Source organism: Filicampus tigris, chromosome 2, assembly GCF_054856515.1.
Source record: "Filicampus tigris isolate MCC_2025a chromosome 2, RoL_Ftig_1.0, whole genome shotgun sequence".
NCBI classification, from domain to species: Eukaryota; Metazoa; Chordata; class Actinopteri; order Syngnathiformes; family Syngnathidae; genus Filicampus; species Filicampus tigris.
In genome coordinates, this window is record NC_141218.1 from 23,854,168 (window position 1) to 23,873,563 (window position 19,396).

The 19,396-nt window shown below is 40.0% G+C and overlaps 1 protein-coding gene and 1 pseudogene across 4 annotated transcripts in view; both read left to right on the top strand.

Annotated features, from left to right (window-relative positions):
• The window catches only part of LOC147151836 (protocadherin gamma-C5-like), a 262,710-nt gene that overhangs the window by 69,536 nt on the left and 173,778 nt on the right, over positions 1 to 19,396 (top strand). The window lies entirely within an intron of this gene.
• On the top strand, positions 133 to 18,316 carry LOC147151837 (protocadherin gamma-A11 pseudogene; annotated as a pseudogene). The gene is made up of 2 exons (XR_015085835.1): positions 133 to 2,583; positions 18,224 to 18,316. The product of XR_015085835.1 is annotated as a protocadherin gamma-A11 pseudogene (transcript).

Here is a 19,396-nt window from a genome sequence, read left to right on the forward strand (position 1 = left end):
TTTATATGTAAAAGAAATAAATATATATTGTCTGTATTTAGTTACAAGTACATCAATTTATACTCGCGGTGGCGCAATAGACCAGCATTCAAATTATTGAACGCCCTTTGTCATTCGAAGTGGACTGACGTTATGCTTGCTGCATGTTCGTTATTTTGTTGACCACATCGTTGTCCTGCGTGCCCGTTCGGGAAAAAGTCCGTGATGGATTCTAAAATGTCTTTGTTTCTATCATGCACCTTTTATTTCCTTTTCCTTTTGCTGCATTCCGCACATGGAGACGTGAGTTTTTCCTTTCCCGAGGAGATGAAACGAGGAACGGTTATTGGGAATTTAGCCAAGGATCTCGGATTGGAGGCGAGCGCGCTGTCCAGCAGAAAAGCGCGCATCGACGCAGATGGGAGCGGAAAACGTTACTGTGATCTAAACGTGCGAAATGGAGAGCTGATTGTGGCCGATAGGATTGACAGAGAGGTCCTTTGTGGCAATAAGGCTGCATGTGTCCTAAAACAGGAAGTCGTGCTGGAGAATCCACTGGCGCTCCATCGAATTCATTTTCACATTCAAGATATAAATGACAACGCGCCCGTGTTTAAGGATGACTTAATTGATTTGGAAATAAGGGAGTCAGCTTACAAAGGTGCTCGTTTTGTAATCGAAGAAGCGCACGATGCGGACATAGGTCAATATACTGTCCAGCAGTACGTCCTAAAGAAAAATGATCATTTCGTTCTGGCTGTCAATGGTAACACAATAGAGCTTGTTCTGGATAAAGAACTTGACCGTGAAAAGCAAAGGGAAATTAATTTGCTTCTCACAGCTCTAGATGGCGGCTCTCCTCAGAGATCAGGTACGGTAGTCATACACGTCACAGTGCTGGATGCTAATGATAACGCCCCTGTGTTCAGCCAAGCCGTTTATAAAGCCAGTCTGCCTGAAAACTCTCCCTCTGATACAATAGTGATTAATGTTAGTGCTACTGATAAAGATGAGGGCGTAAATGGGGATGTGAGTTATGATTTTGGACATGTTACAGAAGATGTGAAGAAGTTATTCAGCATTGATCGTAAAGTCGGAACAATAGCTGTAATCGACACTATTGACTATGAATCTAGCACATCATATGAATTACGTGTGCAAGCCAAAGATGGACTAGGGCTGTCTTCTTATGCAAAGGTGATTATTTCCATCACTGATGAAAATGACAATGCCCCTGTAATCAATTTAAAGTCACTGTCTAATTCAGTGGCAGAGAATGTGTCACCTGGTACAGAGGTGGGCATCATTAACGTGCAGGACCGAGACTCTGAGAAGAATGGACAGGTGCGCTGCTCCATTCAACAAAATGTCCCCTTTAAGTTAGTTCCTTCTATTAAAAACTATTATTCTTTGGTGACTACTGGACAACTTGACCGTGAACTAGTTTCTAATTACAACGTTACAATCAGTGCCACTGACGAGGGCTCTCCTCCTCTGTCCTCTTCGAAAAGTGTTCACTTGTTGGTAGCAGACATCAATGACAACCCGCCTGTGTTTGAGGAACAGTCCTACAGCGCATATGTGAGTGAAAATAACAAAGCTGGCTCCACTTTATGTTGTGTTAGTGCTCAAGACCCCGACTGGAGACAGAACGGCACTGTGCTTTATTCTCTGTTACCTTCTGAAGTGAAGGGTGCCCCAGTGTCCTCCTATGTGTCTGTTAACGGAGACACGGGGGTGATCCACGCTGTCAGGTCGTTTGATTACGAGCACTTGAGGAGTTTTCAAGTCCATGTCATGGCCAGAGACAACGGTTCTCCTCCGCTGAGCAGCAATGTGAGCGTCAGTGTGTTCATATCGGACGTGAATGACAACCCTCCTCAGATCCTGTACCCTGCCCCGGAGGGCAACTCCTTCATGACTGAGCTGGTCCCCAAAGCTGCACACGGAGGCTCTGTGGTGTCCAAAGTGATAGCGGTGGACGCCGACTCCGGACAGAACGCCTGGCTGTCCTATCATATTGTCAAGTCCACAGATCCGGGACTTTTCACCATTGGTCTCCACAGTGGAGAGATCAGGACCCAGCGGGACATTTCGGAGTCCGACAGCATGAAACAGAACCTGATTGTGGCCGTGAAAGATAACGGACAGCCCCCACTCTCTGCCACCTGCTCCATGTGTTTAGTGATTTCGGATAACTTGGCTGAGGTGCCAGAGCTGAAGGACATTTCTTATGACGAGAAGAATTCCAAGCTGACCTCTTACCTGATCATCGCGCTGGTGTCCGTGTCCACCTTCTTCCTGACCTTCATCATCATCGTCCTCAGTGTGAGGTTTTGTCAGAGGAGAAAGCCCAGACTGTTGTTTGATGGAGCCGTTGCCATCCCCAGCGCATATCTCCCTCCTAATTACGCAGATGTTGATGGCACAGGAACTTTACGCAGCACCTACAACTATGACGCCTACTTGACAACAGGTTCGAGAACCAGTGACTTTAAGTTTGTTTCTTCTTACAATGACAACACACTGCCTGCTGACCAGACTCTGAGGAAAAGTCCAAGTGACTTTGATGAGATGTTTGGTGATGCTGAAGGTTCTCCTGAGGTATGATCAACAGTCCCATTTTACTTTGTCTAATTTATTCTTTTCCAAAGGCATTCATCATTCACACTGTTGCGTGTCTGTTGTTGGTGTTTATCCAAGCTGATCATGGGTGAGAAACAGAGTATTCACCAGAGTGGTGACCACTCTTTCACAAATATTTCTTCCTCGTGAATTTACTGTTGGACTTGGCTTTCACCATAAGCTTTTCTTGGGATCCACGTGAATGCTTCATGGCTTTTCTGTATCATTGGTCAGCTCATAAGATTGATAACATTTTTCCCCACTAATAGTCCGTACGAATATTTTATTAAACATTTTTTTTTTATTTACAACCTTATTAATATAATTGCATTGTCTGATCACAACATACTTATTGGCTATTGGCACATGTACAGTTTGTTGAGTTTCATGGAGAGGTGATTTTTTTTCCCTCATGTTTTTACCTCTGCAGTTAGCAAACTTGACATTGATCCAAAAAATATATTTTGAGCATGTCTGCTATATTCATTCTGTTGTCTGAAACAAGGTTGGGTAACATTTTACTGCAGTTCAATAATGACACGTGAAGTTGTCTATGGTGGGAGTGGAGTTTGTTCCAGTAACTTTATTTTTCACATTTTTATCCAGCCTTACATGAATTAATATTCCTTCAAGATGCTCTTCAGTGGTTTATACCAAATAGCCTATTGTTGCTGATAAATAAAACATTACAGTTATTTCACCCCCATCAATTTTCTTATTTGTCAGCTTTTATAGATTGTTAGAAAGCCCACACTGTTTAGATATGTGTGGTTATTAACTTATTAACATTGAATGGATTGATGGAGTTCTTTTTTTCTGTCCAGGTTTGACATATGTCCTATTGTATAAACTGTCTTTCAATGCCCCATCACACACGGTGGGATGAAATAACGAGCAGCATTGTCCCTTTTACCTAACAACAAAAACAGACATTTATTGGCGTGTAACTCACGGTACCACGACAGAAATACTCTGTTTTAAACGAAAAAAAAATAGCTGTTCTTGTTAGCGAATCAGAGGCTAATATAGCCACAACACTAATGGAGGTTTTTCACCCCCAAAATGATGGCAGCGTTGCCTGTAGCCTCGCTTTGTTATATTGCCACATTGGGAACAGATTATGAAGAAATACAAAATAGGAAGAAATAATTATTTTTACTCACCTGCTCCTGCTTCGGTCGCTGACCGTCGGGGGAACACAGGGCAGACGTCACTCGAGGGCCGGCGGCGTCGCTTCCGGATAGCGATAAATTCGCGCGTAGAGCCCGGCTAGTCCTGTTGCCAAACCGGTAGCCAAAATGTACCACAGAGAAACGTGGTCGCACTGGAGTGATTGTTTATTTTTCCGTTGTTTTTCCACTCGACTAATATTCGCGTAGTTGTTGTCATCTTCTACCAGAATTCTGTACGTACCTTTTTCTTAAACAGCCCGCGTCTACACCGCCATAGTATGTCACAAAGCTGTATGTTCAGCGTTCTTCCACCAAGTCTCCACCTTTGTTCAAGATTAATCAATCAATCAATCACATTTTATTTATATAGCACTTGTCATACATAAAAATGCAACTCAAAGTGCTTTAAAACATTCAAAGCAAAACATAGAATTATCTTCAATCAAAAGAAAAGATAAATTATTTAAAGTTCCTCAGTAGTGTTTCTTAAATTGTAGGATGACAAAAGTTTTATAAAAGTATTTCATTACTCTCTGAAAGCCATATAATATTCAATATATAACAAATGTAACTTTCAAAGCACTATATGTGCGGCGCATTAATATGGTTGTGTGTCAACAAGATCCGGCTTCTACTGTTAAATTTAGTACATTAGGTCAAGTTTACGTTTTCTAATTTTACCCTTTGTTTGGGCAACTCACTTTAAAGAGTTTTTTACATTTGAAAATATGAATATATGTTAACAATTGAAAACATTTATTGATGTGTTGAAACACATTACACACTTAAGTTACAATAACGTGATTGATGATTTTTTTTTTTACAGTGTTCCTACACTGAAAAAAATTTTCTGTTGAATTCACTCAATTTTTTCAAGTGGCTGCACAAAATAAAATTATCTGGATCCACATTCATTTAGTAGATGTACAGTCTACTTAAAAATGTATCTGGATCCAGATGCTTATGTTTTTGACGAAATAAAAGTAAGTAAATTCAACACACTATTTTTTCAGTGTATGATGTTGAACATTTGTTCAAAACATAAATACATTATATGTAGTGGTTTGCTCAGTTTGTATTGATTGATATTTGATACAGCTGTACACTGAAAAAAAATGATGGTTGAATTTAGCCATCCATCCATTATCGATACCGCTTATCCTCACAAGGGTCGCGGGGCATACTGGAGCCTGTCTTCAGACAGTAGGCGGGGAACACCTTGTATTGGTTGCCAGCCAATCGCAGGGCACACAGAGACAAACATCCGCACTCACAATCACACCAATTTAGAGAGTCCAATCAATTTACCATGCATGTTTTTTGGAATGTGGGAGGAAACTGGAGTACCCAGAGAAAACCCACGGAGTCACGAGGAGGACATGCAAACTCCACACAGGGAGGCCTGGGCCGGGACCGAACCCACGACCTCTAAACTATGAGGCAGACGTGCTAACCAGTCGACCACCGTGCCTCTGGTTGAATTTACTCAATTATATTTCGTCAGGTGGTTGCACAAAATGAAATATTATTAATCCAGATACATTTTTAAGTAGAGTCTAGTTTAAAAAAAGTATCTGGATTCCGGCAATTGAAGAAATAAAATTGAGAAAATATTAAAACAGGATTTTTTTTTCAGTGCAGAAACATAACAGCATTGTGTAATTTTGTTCGTTTCGAATGGTGTGCCATTAGGGGGAGAACTGTGATGACACGTTTAAGGCCCCACACTGAAAAAAAATGCTGTGCATCATTTACTCAATTTTAATTTTCCAATTGGTTGCATGAAATATAATTATCTGAATCCAGATACATTTTTAGGCAGACTATACATTTACACTGGAAAAAAAGTGTTGTGCATCATTTGCTCAATTTTATTTCTGGTTGAATGAAATATTATAATCTGAATCCAGATACATTTTTAAGTAGACTATACTTCTACTTAAGAAATGTATCTGGATCCAGATTTTGTGCAACCACCTGACGAAATATAATTAAGTAAATTCAACCATAATTTTTTTCAGTGTAAATTAAAAATGTATCTGGGTACAGATTATTTTATTTTGTGCAACTGCTTGACGAAATAAAATTGTTTAAATTCAAAATTCAATTTTTTCAGTGCTGTCTGACATATTACCGTAATTCACAAGAAAATAATAGCAATTGCATGCATGGAAAAAAATGCTCTGCACCATTTACTCAATTTAATTTCATCAAGTGTATGCACGAAATAAAATCACCTGAATCCAGACTACAATGATAACATTTTCTGCTGAAATTACTCAATTGTAGTTATTAGAGTAGTTGCACGAAATATAATAATCTGGATCAAAATACATTTTTGAAGTACAGTGTACTCAATTTTATTTTGGCAACTGGTTGCACAAAATAAAATAATTTGAATCTAGATACATTTTTAAATTACACTAAAAAAAAATTATGGTAGAATGTATTTATATTTCATCAGGTGGTTACACAAATATAATCTGGATCCAAATACATTTATTAAGTAGAAATATAGTCGAAAAAACGTGTCTGAATTCAGATTATTTAATTTCGTGCTACCGCTTGAAGAATTAAAATTGAGTGCACAGCATTTTTTTCAGTGTAGTCTATATCAGTTTATACTCACGGTGGCGCAATAGACCAGCATTCAAATTATTGAACGCCCTTTGTCATTCGAAGTGGACTGACGTTATGCTTGCTGCATGTTCGTGATTTTGTAGACCACATTGTTGTCCTGCATGCTCGTTCGGGAAGAAGTGCGTGACGGATTCTAAAATGCCTTTGTTTCTATCGCGCACCTTTTATTTCCTTTTCCTTTTGCTGCATTCCGCACGCGGAGACGTGAGCTTTTCCTTTCCGGAGGAGATGAAACGAGGATCGGTTATTGGGAATTTAGCTAAGGATCTCGGATTGGAGGCGAACGCGCTGTCCAGCAGAAAAGCGCGCATCGACGCAGACGGGAACGGAAAACGTTACTGTGAGATAAACGTGCGAAATGGAGAGCTGATTGTGGCCGACATGATTGACAGAGAGGGGCTATGTGGCAGTAAGGCTTCATGTGTCCTAAAACAGGAAGTCGTGCTGGAGAATCCACTGGAGCTCCATCGAATTAATTTGCACATTCAAGATATAAATGATAACTCGCCTCTGTTTAATGATGACTTAATTGATTTGGAGATACAGGAGTCAGCAGTCAAAGGAGCTCGTTTTGTAATAGAAGAAGCGCACGATGCGGACATAGGACAAAATACAGTGCAGCAGTACATCCTAAAGAAAAATGATAATTTCGGTCTGGCTGTCAATGGTAACACAATAGAGCTTGTTCTGGCCAAAGAACTTGACCGTGAAAAGCAAAGGGAAATTAATTTGCTTCTCACAGCGATAGATGGCGGCTCTCCTCATAGATCAGGTACAGTAGTCATACATATCACAGTGCTGGATGCTAATGATAACGTCCCTGTGTTCAGCAAGGCCGTTTATGAAGCCAGCCTGCCTGAAAACTCTCCCCGAGATACAATAGTGATTAATGTTAGTGCTACTGATGCAGATGAAGGAGTGAATGGAGATATAACATATGATTTTGGACATGTTACAGAAGATGTGAAGAAGTTATTCAGCATTGATCGTAAAGTGGGTGCAATAGCTGTAATTGGCACTGTTGACTATGAATCTAACACATCATATGAATTACGTGTGAAAGCCAAAGATGGGCTAGGGCTGTCTTCTTATGCAAAGGTGATTATTTCCATCACTGACAAGAATGACAATACCCCTGTGATCAATTTAAAGTCACTGTCTAATTCAGTGGCAGAGAATGTATCACCTGGTACAGAAGTGGGCATCGTTAATGTGCAGGACAGAGACTCTGAAAAGAATGGACAGATAAGCTGCTCCATTCAACAAAACGTCCCTTTTAAGTTAGTTCCTTCTATTAAAAACTATTATTCCATGGTGACTACTGGCCAACTTGACCGTGAACTAGTGTCTGATTACAACATTACAATCAGTGCTACTGACGAGGGCTCTCCTCCTCTGTCATCCTGGAAAACCATTTACTTGTCTATATCAGACATCAACGATAACCCACCTGTTTTTGAGGAACAGTCCTACAGCGCATATGTGAGTGAAAATAACAAAGCTGGCTCCACTTTATGTTCTGTTAGTGCTCAAGACCCCGACTGGAGACAGAACGGCACCGTGATTTATTCTCTGTTACCTTCTGAAGTGAACGGTGCCCCGGTGTCCTCATATGTGTCTGTTAACAGCGACACGGGGCTGATCTACACTGTCAGGTCATTTGATTACGAACACTTGAGGAGTTTTCAAGTGCACATCATGGCCAGGGACAACGGTTCTCCTCCGCTGAGCAGCAACGTGAGCGTCAGTGTGTTCATATCGGACTTGAATGACAACTCTCCTCAGATCCTGTACCCCGCCCCGGAGGGCAACTCCTTCATGACAGAGCTGGTCCCCAAAGCTGCACACGGAGGCTCTGTGGTGTCCAAAGTGATAGCGGTGGACGCCGACTCCGGACAGAACGCCTGGCTGTCCTATCATATTGTCAAGTCCACAGATCCGGGACTTTTCACCATTGGTCTCCACAGTGGAGAGATCAGGACCAAGAGGGACATTTCTGAGACTGACAGCATGAAACAGAACCTGATTGTGGCTGTGAAAGATAACGGACAGCCCCCTCTCTCTGCCACCTGCTCTATGTATTTACTAATTTCTGATAACTTGGCTGAGGTGCCAGAATTGAAGGACATTTCTTATGACGAGAAGAATTCTAAGCTGACCTCTTACCTGATCATTGCGCTGGTGTCCGTGTCCACCTTCTTCCTGACCTTCATCATCATCGTCCTGGGTGTGAGGTTTTGTCGGAGGAGAAAGCCCAGACTGTTGTTTGATGGAGCAGTTGCCATCCCCAGCGCGTATCTCCCTCCTAATTACGCAGATGTTGATGGCACAGGAACTTTACGTAGCACCTACAACTATGACGCCTACTTGACAACAGGTTCGAGAACCAGTGACTTTAAGTTTGTTTCTTCTTACAATGACAACACACTGCCTGCTGACCAGACTCTGAGTAAAAGTCCAAGGAACTTTGATGAGATATTTGGTGATGCTGAAGGTTCTCCTGAGGTACGATCAACAATCCCTTTTTACTTTGTCTAATTTATTGTTTCCCAAAGGCATTCATCATTCACTCTGTTGCTTGTCTGTTGTTGGTGTTTATCCAAGCTGATCATGGGTGAGAGGCAAACTATTCACCAGATTGGTGACCACTCTTTCACAAATATTTCTTCTTCGTGAATTTACTGTTGGACTTGGCTTCCACCATAAACGTTTCTTGGGACCCACATTAATGCTTCATGGCTTTTCTTTGTTATCATTGGTCAGCTCATAAGATTGATAACATTTTTCCCCACTAATAGTCTGTGAATGTTTTATTAAGTAACTTTGTTTTTATTTACAACCATATTAATATAACCGCATCATCTGATCACAGCATACTTATTGGCTGTTGGTACATGTACATTTTGTTGAGTTACATTGAGTGGTGATTTTTTTTTCCCCTCAAGTTTTTACCTCTGCAGTTAGCAAACTTGACATTGATCAAAAAATATATATTTTGAGCATCAATGGTCTGCTATATTCATTCTGTAGTTGAAACAAGATTGGCTAATGTTGTACTGCAGTTCAATTTTGACACTTGAAGTGGTCTATGGTGGGAGTGGAGTTTGTTCCCTATAGTCGCTTTATTTTTCATATTTTTGTCCAGCCTTACATGAATTAATATTCTTACAAGATGCTCTGCAGCGGCTTATATCAAATGGCCTATTGTTGCTGATATGACTTGCATATTGTTTCATGTTATATGCCTTAATGATATTTATCTATATAGTAAATATGTTAGAGTATTTGTGTTTATGTTCACATACAGTACATTATCCTGATTTCACTTCAGCTTTGACTACTGAGTAGTAGTACTACTTTGAGCTTGTATTTTATTGTTCTTCCTGTATGTCCTTTTGCCAAATGTCTGCAACCTCAGGCTCACCCTGTCAAATCACATCGGACATCCTTGAGAATGAAAAGCGTTGAGAATCTGCATGTGTGATTTGGCTTACTGTGATGCTTTGGCTATTTAAACTATGTTTTAAGTTGTCATCAGAGGACAGTATAAATTGAACATTGTCTACCTGTTGGGGTCAAACACATCTCACAGAGCCAGGGGCAGTTGCAGCTGACATATGGTCTTCAGATTTTTGTTTTCCTCACCAATACAGAAGTTGGTTAAATATAAGCTTTTGTGCCTCTATAATTTCGTTACCTTTCTGAAAAGATCTTTCAGAGCTCCAGGTTTATGACTGCTATTGTGGTTTCCATCTAATCTTACCAACATTTAAAAACACACAATGACAATACGCAAATATGATCATCTAATAAATTTGAATACCATACTTTACAGTTCAAAATGCAAAGTATTAACCGCATTGTGCTGTTATGTATTTGCAAAATGTGTTGCAACAAGTTGAAACATCTTGCATGGATTCCAACACTGAAACGCTTCGTGGTTGCACGTAATATAATCATCTGAATCCAGATACTTTTTTAAAGTAGACTATACACCTACTTAAAAATATATCCGGTTCCAGATTATTTCATTTCATGCAACCACCTGACGAAATATAATTGAATAAATTCAACTATCAATTTTTTTCAGTGTACAGCTGTATCAAATATCAATCAATACAAACGGAGTAAACCACTGCATAAAACAATGTATTTATCTTTTGAACACATGTTCAACATTATACACTGAACAAAAATTGTGTACTGAATTTACTTACTTTTATTTCGTCAAGGGGTTGGACAAAATAAAATCATCTGGATCCACATTTATTTAGTCGATGTACAGTCTACTTAAAAAAATTTATCTGGATCCAGATGATTCTATTTCGTGCAACCACTTGACGAAATAAAATTGGGTAAATTCAACATTCCATTTTTTTCAGTGCTCTTTGACATATTATCTTAATTCACAAGAAAATTATAGCAATTGCATGCATGGAAAAAATATGCTGTGCACCATTTACTCAATTTAATTTCATCAAGTGGTTGCATGAAATAAAATCACCTGAATCAAGATAGTTGTTTCAGCAGACTACACTGAAATAAGTTTCTGCATGTTGAATTTACTCAATTGTATTTTTTCAAGTGGTTGCACGAAATATAATCATCTGGATCAAGATACATTTTTTAAGTACACTTTACTCAATTTTAACACTCCACATCTACACTGAAAAAGTTTCTGTTGAATTTACTCAATTCTATTTCCTCAAATGGTTGCACAAAATAAAATCATCTGTATCCAATCTGGATCCAGTTACATTTATTAAGTAGAAGTATAGTCTACTTAAAAAACATATCTGGATTCAGATTATTTTATTTCGTGCAACCACTTGACGAAATAAAATTTAAGTAAATGATGCACAACATTTTTTTTCAGTGCAGGTATGCACAGAAAAAAATGGTTGAATTTACTCAATTATATTTCATCAGGTGGTCGCACAAAATAAAATAATCTGAAATAAAATAAAATAAAATCATATTTTTCGTTTGTTTGTTTGTTTGTTTGTTTGTTTGTTTTTAATCTTAACTAGACATAATATATTTTTTCTAATAACGTGTGCTGTGTACACAATATTCATTTTTGTAAATAATACATTACATGGCTGTTAGTCTCTCATTGTGTCATTAAATCTGATTACCTTTTTTTATATTTCAAAGGGAAATGTTTACGTTTCAGTTTAGGTGCTCACAATTGCGCCTTGGAGTCCCCATGCTTTTGACAATTAATGTTTCTATTTAGGCGGCACGGTGGTCGACTGGTTAGCACGTCCGCCTCACAGTTCAGAGGTCGTGGGTTCGATCCCGGCTCCGGCCTCCCTGTGTGGAGTTTGCATGTTCTCCCCGTGCCTGCGTGGGTTTTCTCCGGGCACTCCGGTTTCCTCCCACATTCCAAAAACATGCATGGTAAGTTGATTGGATACTCTAAATTGCCCCTAGGTGTGATTGTGAGTGCGGATGTTTGTCTCTGTGTGCCCTGCGATTGGCTGGCAACCAGTTCAGGGTGTCCCCCGCCTACTGCCCAAAGACAGCTGGGATAGGCTCCAGCACGCCCCGCGACCCTTGTGAGGAGAAGCGGTACAGATAATGGATGGATGGATGTTTCTATTTAGAAAGAAAAAAAACTGCAAACAATGTTCAGATTTTCAGATGGTTTATTTTACAACATTTTTCAACCATTAACATGACCTATAACCTGCAATACACAATTGAAAAAAAAATGAAACCTTTTACGGACGAAAAGTAAACAATTGAGAGAACAATAGTTGCACCAGTATATGCATAACAAGCAGTGATGTGTTTGTGCCGAACATGCCTTTTTTTTTTTCTTTTTTTTTATTTTGCTTAAACACACTTGAACTCTCTCAAACCTACGTGGGCAATGTGGTATGGTCCAATGAAACCAAGGTTAAAGTTTTCAGCATAAATTTATGTCAAAACTACATCAACAATAAACCATTATACCAACAGTCAAGCATGATGACGGAAGCGTCATTCTGTGGGACTATTTTTCTTCAGTTGTAAATGGTGCCTTCGCCAGGGTGGAGGGAATTATCAACAATTCCAAATGTTAGCATAAAAACATGAGGCTTCTGCTAAAAAGAAAATAATAAAAGTCTGGAAATACGTAATTGAAAAGTGGAAATTTACAGTATACGGGGTTCATCAGAGGCAGAGATTTGTTTTTACTTGTCCTCTCTAAATCTGTTTTTTAATTGAGTTGTCCAGATTGTGTTTGTCAAATTAAGCTTGGAAAAAGATTTGAAATAACTAACTTTGGTCCCACTTTTTATGTCACAAAAAGCTAAACCTGTCATTTGAACAGGGGTGTGTAGACTTTTTATATCCACTGTGCATTGTGACATGGCCCTAATGCCATTAACATAGTGGAATTATCAACCAATTCAGGGTGTCCCCCGCCTACTGCCCGAAGACAGCTGGGATAGGCTCCAGCACGCCGCGACCCTTGTGAGGATAACCGGTATAGGTAATGGATGGATGAAATAAAATTGTTTCTACGGTGAATAAAACAGGTGGAATTATACTTATTATGATATTTTATATTTGCATTAGATGTAGTGGTGGCAAATACAATATATAAATAAGTTGAGTTTCGGGTGCAACCATGGATGGATGGATGAGTGGAGATTATTCACTTATCGAAGTATTCTATAGCTCTGTCTTAAGAGTGATGATGGATTTGGAAATTGATCATTTTATCATCTAATTCAATTTGATTCAGTACATGCAGCCCTCTGTTGCAATCATGCTGTATTTCTCTTGTAATTATTACACTCGGCCTCGTGGCGACGCTCTTAGAATATTTGAGTCATCTATGGCGTGTTCTGCTGTAAGTGTGTCAGTGAAACTGGAGCATTGGGGTGAGAGCTGAAGGCTGTGTACATGTGTCTATATGTGTGTGTGGGGGGGGTGCGTGTGTGTGGGGGTGTGTGTGTGTGTATGTGCGTGTGTGTGTGTGTGTGTGCGTGAGGGTGTGTGCGTGAGTGTGTGAAATGGAGGCATAGAAAAAACTGCATGTGTGGGTGTATGTAGAGGGAGGGAGACTGAGCGAGAGAGAGAGAGAGAGAGGGATGAAATGGGAATAGAGAATCCAAGCTGACAGCTTCCCTAATAGAGCATGAGTAACTCGGCTAGAGAAGCAGGCAAGCGTTGGATTGCAGCACAATTTTCAGTTCGACATTTTCAGGAGCATGTTTAGGATTTAGCTCAGTTTTTGACGGTTTATAAGCATCGGAGAGAATCTCTAAAAATGGACCACCGAATCAACTTTGAACATGGGAGGGAGTTATTCTTTTTTTGCCTGATTTTTTCTGTGTCGTCTGGAGAGGTGCGTTACGTACTTCCAGAGGAGATGCAGTCAGGTTCTGTCATTGGGAACGTTGCACGAGATCTCGGTGTGGAGGCGCGGGAGCTCGGTGCTCGTCGTGCCCGCGTTGTTGCTGACGGAACCAGTCAGCTGTGTCAACTGGACCTGTCATCAGGCAATCTTTTGATCAGTCAACGGATCGACCGAGAGGAGCTCTGCGCACAAGGCAGCGTGTGCACCATCCAGCATCAGCTTTTACTTGAGGACCCCCTCCAAGCATTCAGTCTACTTTTAGACATTGCAGACATAAACGACAATACTCCAGTGTTTGCTGCAGAGGAGGTCAACCTTGATTTGGTGGAGTCCACAGTTCTCGGGAGACGTTTCCCCCTGGAGAGTGCGCATGACCCTGATCTGGGCACGAACTCCGTCAGTGAATACAAACTGAGCCCGAATGACCATTTTGGCCTGGAAATAAGTACCCAAGTAAATGGTAACGCATATCCAGAGCTTGTTCTTAAAAAGGCATTGGACCGAGAAGCTCAAGCTGAACATGTGCTGAAAATCAATGGCATCGACAGGGGAAGTCCAGCCAGAACTGGGACTGCTTCTATCCGTATCCGGGTTTTGGACGCAAACGACAATGTCCCACTTTTCAGCCAGCGAGTTTACAGAGCATCTGTACCCGAGAACTCTGTCACTGGGACTTTAGTAGCACAACTGAATGCCACAGACCTGGATGACAGCCTATATGGAGAGATAACATACTCTTTCAGTCACCTGACGGACAAGACGAGAGGAGTTGTTAACATTGACTCTCTGAGTGGTGAAGTTCGGGTGGCAGGTGTCCTTGACTATGAGGAGGCGAGTACTCACGAGTTGGATGTGCAAGCTAAAGATGGAGGCGGCCAGGCCTCCCACTGCAAACTTATCATCGATGTCATCGACATCAATGACAACAAACCTGTGATTGAAATCAAGTCAGCGTCGGCTAACATATTGGAAGACTCCAAACCTGGAACGATGGTGGCCCTCATCAATATTTATGACATGGACACCGGAAATAGCGGACACGTCACGTGTTCCATTCCTGACAATGTCCCATTTCAAATTGTATCAGAAGTGAAAAACTATTATATGCTAGTGACTGCTGATATGTTAGACAGAGAGGTTCAGTCAGAGTACAACATTACTGTTACTGCCACTGACTCAGGTTCTCCCTCACTGCAGAGCAGAAAAGTTTTATCAATCGTGGTTACCGATGTAAATGACAACCCTCCAACTTTTACACAACGCGAGTACACCGCCAACATCTTAGAAAACCAACCTGTTGGTACGTTTGTTATGAAAGTTATGGCACAGGACATGGACGATACATCCAATGCTAAATTAATTTACCAAATATCAAAAGAAACAAATTCTGAAGTTTCCTCCTTCCTTACCATTAATATGGAAACGGGAGAGCTTTTCACATCGCGCCTCTTTGATTACGAGCAGTCAGTTTACTTCCAAATCAAGGTGGAGGCCCGAGATGGAGGCGACCCCCAACTCACCACCACCTGCACCATCAACGTTTTTATTAAAGACCAAAACGACAACACGCCAGTTGTTCTATACCCTGTGCAAGCCTTCATTGCCGAGGATGTAGTTCCCCTTGAAGCGCCAAGAGGCTATTTGGTGACCAAGGTGGTGGCTGTAGACGCGGACTCGGGCCACAACGCGTGGTTATCTTACAGAATAATCAAAGAAACGCAGCCCAATCTGTTCATAGTGGGTTTACACACAGGCGAAATTAGAACCATGCGAGCCTTTATGGAGCTCGATGAAGCGAAGCAAACACTTGTTATTGTGGTAACAGATAACGGGCCAGAAGCTCTGTCTGCCACAGCTACAGTTAGTATCGCTGTGGGCGAGGGGTTACCAGTTCTACAAGAACTCTTTGAGCTGGCCGATGAATCTCAGGGCGGCGATAGTTTGAGGCTCTATTTGATTATTGCCCTGTTCACCGTTTCTTTCCTCTTAATCCTTTTAATCATTGGAGTGTTTTATTTCAAGCTTTGTCACCATAGTTACGTGTACCGTTCGAGCACTGACAGTCTTCCCGTTTTCCCCACAACGTACTATCCACCTAGTTTTACAGATTTCAGTCGCTGTGGGACATTGCTGAAAGACGATCGTTATGATCCATTTCTGACCACCGGCTCATGGAGAGGTGACTTTCGCTTCGGTTCCAACACGGATACTGACACACTAAAAAAAAGGAGCGCGGCTTATCAAAAGAACACCCTTAGGCGCACAAGTACAGACAGATCTACTCTAAAGGTTCGGGCCGGTCCCTCACATCCTTGTTATGTGGTCACTTGAAAACTGCAGTTATTGCACATGCAGTGGTTGTAAAAAGTCTACACACCCCTGTTCAAATGATAGGTTTTCTGTGATTCAAAATAGGATCAAGATAACCATTTCAAAACATTTTCCACCACTTGTCAAGGTCGAGGGAATTCGGTTTAGTTTGAAATAACAGTCAGTGTTAACACATAACCTCCAGGCTTCTGCCAGAAAGCAAAGAAAACAATCAGGAAAAACATTCTTAAACAGAGCCAGTTTAAATGGTGGCAGGTGTGTGCTGACTCCTATTTAACATGACTTTGAATCTGAGTGGTTAATTCTGAAGACAGCCACATCCCAGTTAAAAGAGGGTGTGCACACTTGTGCAACCACATTATCAGAGGTTATTTTTAATTCTCTCACGTTTTTTTTTTCAAATTGCTTTGTACATGTTATACAGGTCACAAAGGTGGATAAGGTCTTGAAAATGTTTTTCCTAAAACCTGGATTTATAAAGGGGTGTTTAGACCTTTTGTATTCACTGTGTTTTGTAAACAAAATGAAAAAAAGTTGACCTGGTGCTGTGGAGGGTGAGTGTAGGTTGTGATGACAAAATAAAGATTCAAATAAATGACATGGCATCATAAAGTACAGGATTTTTAAATATGTTTAATGTGTGGAATTATTGTTTGTATCTATGCATGGAATTATTCACTTTAAACTTTTAATTGTGTGAAACAATCAACTGAAATAGTGTCAAATTAGCATGATAACTGATCATAATTGCTTTGTTTTTCATAATTGCTTTGTTTTGTGTTTTTCTTGTACCGTACCACTCACTACCTTTTCTTGTAATGCTAGTCAGGCTTTATTGTTCTTTCATTACTGTAAGTCACTATGACGAGGTTTCTGCTGTAATATTTCCTCACCGCCTGTTTGCTCTGTTTCTACTTTTCTCTCATTTACTAAGATAAAATGTCTTGCGTGAAATGTGACTACCAGAGTTGTCAGTCCTGTAAGACATTCCTGAACCAGCACGATACAGTTTATGATTTCAAATTCTCTAGAGTCCTTATTTTTCTCTTAAAATGAAAAATATACAATCAGTTTTCCCCTGCTCATTCTATAATGGCCATTTTTGTAGCACGTCTCAGTCTTTTTGCTTCATTTTTTCTTGTTCACACAGGTCAGTGCTGTTGCCTTTTGAACCTGAGGCCATGAATAATTCATCCAACTACGATCAATCTTTGTTGGGTTATGCTTTAATACTACATTGTAATTAGATGATTTAACAGCTGAATAAATCTTCAAATAAAGTTTGATTTTGTAAAAAAAAACAAAAAACATTTTATGTGTGACTCTTTTCACCAAGGTACAATAAGAAACCATTTACACACATGCAGCCACAACTATTATCATGACAGTCATTGTCAGGTCAGTGCTTCAAGCGTAATATGCCAGATTAATTATGTGTGTGTTATTAAAGTCTGGGGAGCCAGGGGAGTGAAGCGCAGAAACATGTTCTCATATGTGGTCATTTTGTTGCTTGCACATGTGCTCCAAATTGAGCCATGGTTGTATTGGAGGGGGTAGAATATGAACACCAATTTCTAAACTCTCTGAATCACATTCATAATGTACTGTACTACTGACATGAGGCTTGTATTGTGCAAGTCGAAGACAAGATGGATAGCTGAGAGAATGGTAGTAACCCCCCCCCCAAAAAAAAATCTTCTTCACCTTTAGCACAATGAAACTTATGGTAATTAGTAAATATTTTTGTGAAGACTTGTAGGACACTTAATTTTTTGCAGTGCAATGATTTGTAGGGGAACATCGATGTACAGTGTAAGCATTGTTAGAGTTTCCACTTACAGTACATGTCAAGTTTATGGTATACAATTTTGTGCACATAAAAAAAAATCATATAAAGACCTGAAACCTGTTTGCCCTTTATTTTTTTAACATTCAAGGTACACGCACATACATGTTCATACCCCAATTGTTTTGTGGTTTTTCTGCGTCTGTGCCATTTCATGTGACAATATTACTTTTAAAGGTAAATGTCATCATTGGGCTTAGTACTAACCTTTTTTTTGCTCTCTATTTTCTTTTGGTCTCCCCCTTCAATGGACCTTCCAATGTGGACCCACAGGTAAGATCATTTTTAATCATTCCAGCATTCACTTGCACTCTACTCTTGTTACAACACTACACAAGTATCAACCTCACCAAGAGCACTGATTAGCTGACACAATCAATATGATACCAGTTGACCCAGAATGTGTTTCCATCTGCGCAATCTCTCTGCTTGAGCCTCTTTTTCACAGAGCACACTGTTCCAACAAACATGTTTATCAGTCATGTCATCCAGACCAGAATCTTTCCAACACAAGGATTACATAGACTGTAATTCACCCTTTGCAGTCATGTAACTTATACAGAAAAAGTGATCCTATTGGGACGAAATGTGTTCCCAGTGTAAGCTACACGAACATTAATAACTCTGCTCGCTGTTGCTGTGCAGACTTGGCCTTAATAATGCACCATCATGATGTGTACAAGGCTGTGCTCTGCAGCAGTATGCTGAAATGGTGCGCACACATTCAGGCGATCTGAGGCACTATGGCAGCCTTTTCTGGCTCAATTTTGCAACAATATCGATGAAAGGTCAGGGGACTTTCATTGTGTATGGCTGCTTACTCATTTCATACTGAATTTTCATTCCTCTGAATGTAGGTCACTGTTCTTTGATCTGTCTATCTATCTGTCTGTCTAACCTCTCTATCCATCTCTCTATCCATCTCTCTATCTATCTATCTATCTATCTATCTATCTATCTATCTATCTATCTATCTATCTATCTATCTATCTATCTATCTATCTATCTATCTATCTATCTATCTATCTATCTATCTATCTATCTATCTATCTATCCATCTTTCAATATATCTATCTTCCAATATATCTATCTTCCAATCTATCTATCTATTTTTCTGCATTATAGCTGCGGTTATCACACAAATTTGTTATTCCATTGCAAAAGAAATGAGGAAGTAGACTTGGATGTGAAAATGTGGGTTTCGCACCTAAGCTTGGCTTGTTATATTGATGGAGCCAACCAGTACATTGTTCTGAAATCAAACAACACCTTGTTGTCAATGAAATAATTGTGATTGAGGAAAAGGATATCAGTGTAACTCTATTATGTATATTGCCCTGGAAGATCCACTTGAGTTATTTTCCATCACCATTGAGATACAGGGTGTAAATGATCATACTCCATCTTTTTCCCAAAAAATAATTCTATATGGATATCAGCGAATTA